Source organism: Bos indicus, unplaced genomic scaffold (assembly GCF_029378745.1).
Source record: "Bos indicus isolate NIAB-ARS_2022 breed Sahiwal x Tharparkar unplaced genomic scaffold, NIAB-ARS_B.indTharparkar_mat_pri_1.0 scaffold_55, whole genome shotgun sequence".
NCBI classification, from domain to species: Eukaryota; Metazoa; Chordata; class Mammalia; order Artiodactyla; family Bovidae; genus Bos; species Bos indicus.
In genome coordinates this window covers 270,059-276,205 of record NW_027223720.1, presented here as the reverse complement: position 1 = coordinate 276,205, position 6,147 = coordinate 270,059, and the positions used below count along the sequence as shown (strand labels likewise).

The 6,147-nt window shown below is 48.5% G+C and overlaps 1 pseudogene; it reads left to right on the top strand.

Moving 5' to 3' along the window:
• The first annotated feature begins 1,069 nt into the window (after nucleotides 1-1,069).
• Nucleotides 1,070-5,091, top strand: LOC139181995 (melanoma-associated antigen B2-like; annotated as a pseudogene).
• The last annotated feature ends 1,056 nt before the right edge of the window (nucleotides 5,092-6,147 follow it).

Sequence of the window (6,147 nt, the reverse complement as noted above, 5' to 3'; positions counted from 1 at the left end):
GTGATGGAGTGGTTTTCTAGGCGAGCTGTGTAACATATTTAAAAATATGAATGTATTGTGTAAATACGGCTTCTTTATGTCACAAATAAAGTGTAAATGCTGCATTTTTCCTTCTGAAAAAAAAAAAAGTCACCCAAAGACTAAGAAGAGGAATCTTAGATCAGTAGAAGGAGCAGTCCCAGGCTGTGGTAGATGTAGTGAGGATGCTAAGCAAGAGGAATCAGAAGGACTCAGATTGCATCCCCATTGTCTATTCTCAGAGGCCCTGATGGACTAGGATCACATGAAGGTCATCCTGACTTCCAACTTGGAATTCTCAGGAGACGAGGACTTTGATGTAAGACAAGAAGCTTCATAAAACAGAGAGTGGAGTTACAGGATTCGTCATGTGTCAATGTGAGGACCTGAAAGTGGACTCACAGTAGCACACCCTATAAAAGGAGGCCCTGGAAAATCACTGATGCTGTGGTCCCCAGGAAGCTCTGGGCACAGATGTCAGGTTGATTTCTACCTCGAAAGTCTTAGCGAGGTGAGACCTCTGTCTAATACAGTCAGCTGCAGTTTCGCAGAGCGAGGGACCTGAATCCAAGGAGGACCTCACATGCAATGCTGAGTGTTACTGAGGACCCCTGCAGAGGGAGCCACTCATTCAACCTGTGTGATCTTAGGGAGGGCTGAGTCTCCTCTAGCCAGATCAGAACCCAGATCTGCAGATCCGGGTGTCTTGACCATAACCAGACTTAAGGTGAGGACCATCAGTGCTAGTGAGAGGATCTCTCCCCCAACGAAGGAGGCTCACAGAGTGGCAACCCACCTGACAAGCAGAGATGCTCAGAGCACAGCTGGCCTCCCACCACTAGGGACTTGGGAAGGCGAGGGCTCTGTTTGGGAGCTGGAAGACACGAGTTCATAGGAGCGGGCATCTTGGGCTTTGATACACTGCACAAGGAGGACCCAAGGACGGATGAATATTGAGCTACTGGGGTTCCCGTAGCATACTGCCCCTGCCGTCATCCCTGGGAGATCCCACGTAGGACCTTACGCAGCTCCCTCCACTTCCGCTTTGAAAGCGAGCGGTTCAACCGGTAGCCACGGCGACCGTATGGCAGAGACTTAGTGTCCAGTACTCTTCTGGAACCAAGGTGAGGACCTGAATGTAGCTCATGGGACTTTCCCAACCCTCCCAGTAATAAAAGTGACCCATCCACATCCCACCCCTGTGATATGGCTCTTATGAGTCCCTCAGAGCTATTGGCCGAATGTGTTTAGAGTGTCGAAAGCTATGGCATTGGTCTGCAGGGGTAGGTCCGGATTCTACCCCTGGAGGAGCTCTAGGACCTAGATGAGGGCCCTGAGGGTTGATGAGCAGATTTCGACACCGCCAAGGGGACCACACTGAGCAGCCCCCGTGTACTGGGCTCTAGGATGCCCCGGGTAGAGCTGCCCAACTGTGGTGCCCCCTGGTGTCCACTGGAGGTGGTTTTGGGGAAGTGAGAGCCCTGCTGTAATGGAATAAACCTAGTTCAACAAAAGGGACCTAGTCCACAGCAATATTAATGGCTGTGATGCTGAGTGAGGATGGGGGCTCCTCCCATAAGAAATAGAGTCACAGAAAGTGCCAGTCCTATTTTGAGGGCTGGGAGAATTGGGTGTTTTGACATGACACTTCCTGGGACATCTCAGGGAAGTGAGAGACCAGGTCAGTGGGGGCAGCCTCAGGTTGGCAAGGGAGGGTTTCAGGTGTCCTGGTGGATGGTGAGAACCTTGGGGGCTGTGGATGTTCCACACAATGTCATTCGGACCACATCTCCCTGTCATCATCCCTGGGAGACCTCAAGGATAATGTTGGTCCCCACTGCGGGCTAATGGGGAAGTAAGGGTCTTGGTCTGAATGGAGTGGTCAGCAGAGGGAGAAACCTTAGACCCTGTCATGAGTCAAATGTAGAGCTTGGTTGCTTCTGTGTCCTGGCTGTTGTCAATAGTGCTGCAGTGAAGACGAGTACAAGTGTCTTTTTCCATTACCATTTCCTCAGGGTATACGCCCACTAGTGGGATTGTTGGCTCATGTGGTAGTTTTATTCCTAGTTTTTTTAAGCAGAGTGAATTAATTCATAAAGTGGAGAGCCAATATCATATATTAATGCATATATATGGAATCCAGAAAGATGATACTGATGAACCTATTTGCAGGGCAGCCTGGAGATGCTGACATAGAGAACAGACTCATGGACACAGTGGGGGAAGGAGAGGGAGGGGCAGATTGAGAGAGTAACATTGAAAACGTGCACATTACCATATGGAATATAGATAACCAATAGGAAGTAGTTTTATGACCAGGGAGCTCAAAGCCAGTGCTCTGAAAGCTTAAGAGGGGTTTGACATGGGAGGGAGTTTCAAGATGGAGGAGACATAGCTATATCTATGGCTGATTCATATTGATTTGTGGCAGAAACTGGTACACTATTATAAATTAGTATTGTAAAAAATAAATTTATTTTCAAAAAGACATATAGGAGAAACCAGAAGCAAAAAAATATTTTAGCCCTTGAATTGGGATCTTGTGAGGGTCCACAGAGACATCAACCTGCCTGCACCAGATTTTGTTCTCAGGAGACCGTGTTTGGTAAGATAAGGTCATCTTCACTTCCTGATTTTGGGACACGGAGTCATTGGCTTTTACTATCAAGCAGTCTTTACTTCAGGAGAAAGTTGAGCTTCTCTACCAGGAGCCCAATAGAGGAACCTGAGTGAGGACTCAGTGCATCCATCCCAACCCTCGGATTTCAGCCCAGGAAATCTCAGGGAAGGGCTGTGAGGCTGAGCCCCTTCTTTAGTGTTTTATACGAAGTCTACAGGAGGGGAAATGTCTAGTCTGAAGGTGCAGACACCAGTCTGCAAATGGATAATGGTGCCCAACGTTTTAAGGAGCCAAGGTAAGGACCTTGAATGATGATCCCAGTGAACTCAGGATAGAAAAGACCCTAATGAGCTCTCAGCACTGGATATCTATCTCCTGGCAGGGAGGTCGACTGAGGCATCCCTTCCCTTACCTCTGGATCATGGGGAGGTCTAAAGTGTCTACATCAGAGTAGCAGAGGGAAGGGTGCCAAGGCTCCACCAGGACTTGACGTGATAATACTGAAGTAGAACTTAGAAAACCCCACTGCTGGCACCTGCTGTCACCTGAGTAAATCCAAAGCAGGGCTGAGAGGACGCAGAGGAAAAGTTAGGCCACTATTCTTCCTCTGGGATTCTCAGGGGCCATGCTGAGCAGGAAAACAGGAGCCTTGTGGGTTCCTAGAGCAGTGTCCTCAAGGACACCTGCAGAGGCGGCCTTTGATTAAGCCAAGGTAGAGTCTCCCTGTTTTAAGGTGCTCATGTCACCTCATTCTCCATCCTCCAGGTGCCCCCAGTCACCTGTCTCTTGGCCCAGACTCCTGCCTGCGGTCCCTGCCCACAGCCATCATGCCCCGTGGGCAGAAGAGTAAGCACCGTGCTCGTGAGAAACGTCGCCAGACCCAAACTGAGACCCAGGGTGTTCATGATCAGGCTACCACATCTGGGGGAGAAGAGACCACCTCCTCCTCCCTTCCTGATTCAGAGAGTGCTCCCTCAAGCTCGTCTGCTGCTGGCACCCCGAAGGGGCCTCAGGGAGCCCACGGCACCACCAGTGCTGCTGCAGGTGCTATACGCAAAAGATCTGGTGTCAGTGGCGCAGCACGCTCGAGATCTGGAGTAGGTGCCGAGGGCCAAGTTCAGGAAGGTGAAAATTCCTCCCAGGCCTCAGCTGCTGCTGTGAGCTCTCACACAGATATTCTGACCAGGAAGGCAGAGCTATTGGTGCCGTACATGCTGTATAAGTATAACATGAGGGAGCTCATTAAGAGGTCCGAAATTTTGAAGGAAATCAATAGAAGGTACAAGGAACAATAGCCTGAGATCCTTAGAAGGGCCTCCGAGCACATGGATATGGTGTTTGGCCTGGTGCTGAAGGAAGTCAGGCCCAACAGTCACTGCTATACCCTGGTGAGCAACCTAGATCTCAGCGACAGTGAGTCTATGAGAGGTGACTGGGGGCTGCCGAAGAATGGTCTTCTGATGCCTCTGCTGGGTGTCATCTACCTGAATGGCAACCACGCCCCTGAGGAGAAGATCTGGAAGTTCCTGAATATGCTGGGCATCTATGATGGAAGAAGTCACTTCATCTTTGGAGAGCCCAGGAAGCTCATCACAGAAGATCTGGTGCGGGAAGAGTACCTGGAGTACCGCCAGGTGCCCGGCAGCGATCCCCCTCGCTATGAGTTCCTCTGGGGTCCTAAAGCGCTCACAGAAACGAGCAAGACGAAAGTCCTGCAGTTTTTGGCCAAGGTCAAGGGTTCAGTCCATCCTGCCTTCCTGCTGCAATATGAGGAGGCTTGGAGAGAGGAAGTAGAGACCACCGGAGCCAGAAGTGAAGCCAGGGCTGGCACTTCTGCCTCAACCAGGCCTGGCACTGCCGCCTCAGCCGCTGCTGGCACTTCTGCTTTGGCCAGGCCTGGCACTGCTGCCTCAGCCGCTGCTTGCTCTTCTGCCTCAACCAGGCCTGGCACTGCTGCCTCAACCAGTGCTGGCCCTTCTGCTTTGGCCACTGCACGCCCCAGGGCCGCATCCAGCTGCTCATCTCGCCCCTAGTGTGATCTGAAGCCCGTTGTTCACTTTGTGGCTGGAGAAGCCGGTCAACCTGTGTTCCTGATATCAATAACTTGTTGACTTTATTTCCCCCAATTTTCAGTTATTAAAATTTTTCAACAGAAAAGTCATTTAGATTCATGATATAAGTATATGAATAACATGGGTCACACACACTTTGCTGTTTGTCAAATTTAGGAGTAAGAATTTTGTGTTCTCAAATAAATATTGTAAATCCTCACATCACTTTTGTGATCCAGGATGAGAATAACATCACTTTAGGATGAGACTGTCCTTAGAGATGTGAAAGACGCCACGCTAATAGAGGCTCAGAACATTGATACATTGTTAGGGAGATAGCTGAAATTTCTTCAGTTTTTGGATGGCTTTACTCTATGTTTAGTCTCCCTTTTTGTAAATGTAGAAGACACATACTTGCCTCTGCTTATGGTTTATGGTTTTCAAGAATGTTTGAGATATAAATTATAGCAAATGATTTATTCATGGCTCTTCTTTTACACAAATATTGAGAATCTGCTCTTAAGAAGTCTTCATGCTTGTACTGGTGATGTTTAGTCAAAAAAAGTCCTAACCTTTGTCCACTCATTATAGTTTCTCAGAGATGCTGTCATTCTATGGAAGAGGCTGAGATACTCTCTACTTCAGGAAGAACAAGAAAGAAGTGGGTTAAGAGGGATTGGAGAGAACATATTACTTTGGTTTCATTCCTAAGAGGAATTTTGACTGATTTCGAAGGTTGGGTCTTTTTTCCCCCACTTGGAACACTGCATAGTTTCTGACATCTGATATATTGAAAAAAAATCCAGCTGATGTAACATCTGAGGTCAAGATAATCATAGTAATAACTGCTATTGCTCCTAATGTCTCAATAGAGACAGACGCCATGACATAAGCTTTCCATAAATACTTATATTCCACCAATCTGACAAGAAAGGGTTATCAAACTTAGTTCGCAGGGGAGAGCCCAAGGCTCATAGAGTTAGAGTTTGGTCTTGTGCTGAAATACATAAGGCTGGTAAATGACAACTGGCAATAGACTCCTGCTCTACACTACTTTACCCACTCCAGTGTTCTTGCCTGGAGAATCCTAGGGACGGGGAAGCCTTGTGGACTCCCATCTATGGGGTCGCACAGAGTCGGACACGACTGAAGCAACTTAGCAGCAGCAGCAGGCTTAGCCTATTAGCCTTAGCATAGCCTCACTTATTCTTTAGGCTTCTCAGAGACCTAAGAAACTTGGTCCCAGCGCAGAGTTCTGAGGTTGGTAAAGAGAATCAATCTTGCAGAAATGATGGTGATTATCCTGAATGAGGGTGATGGAAAGACCCATCCAGAACAGAAGGATCCTGTTAAGACCCGTCCTCATTAGCAAGCCCATGAAGTCCAGAACTATCTGGGCTGCTGTGGTTAACACTTTCAACTCAGGTCCTGGGGAGGTGGGGACATTGGGAATCTGCA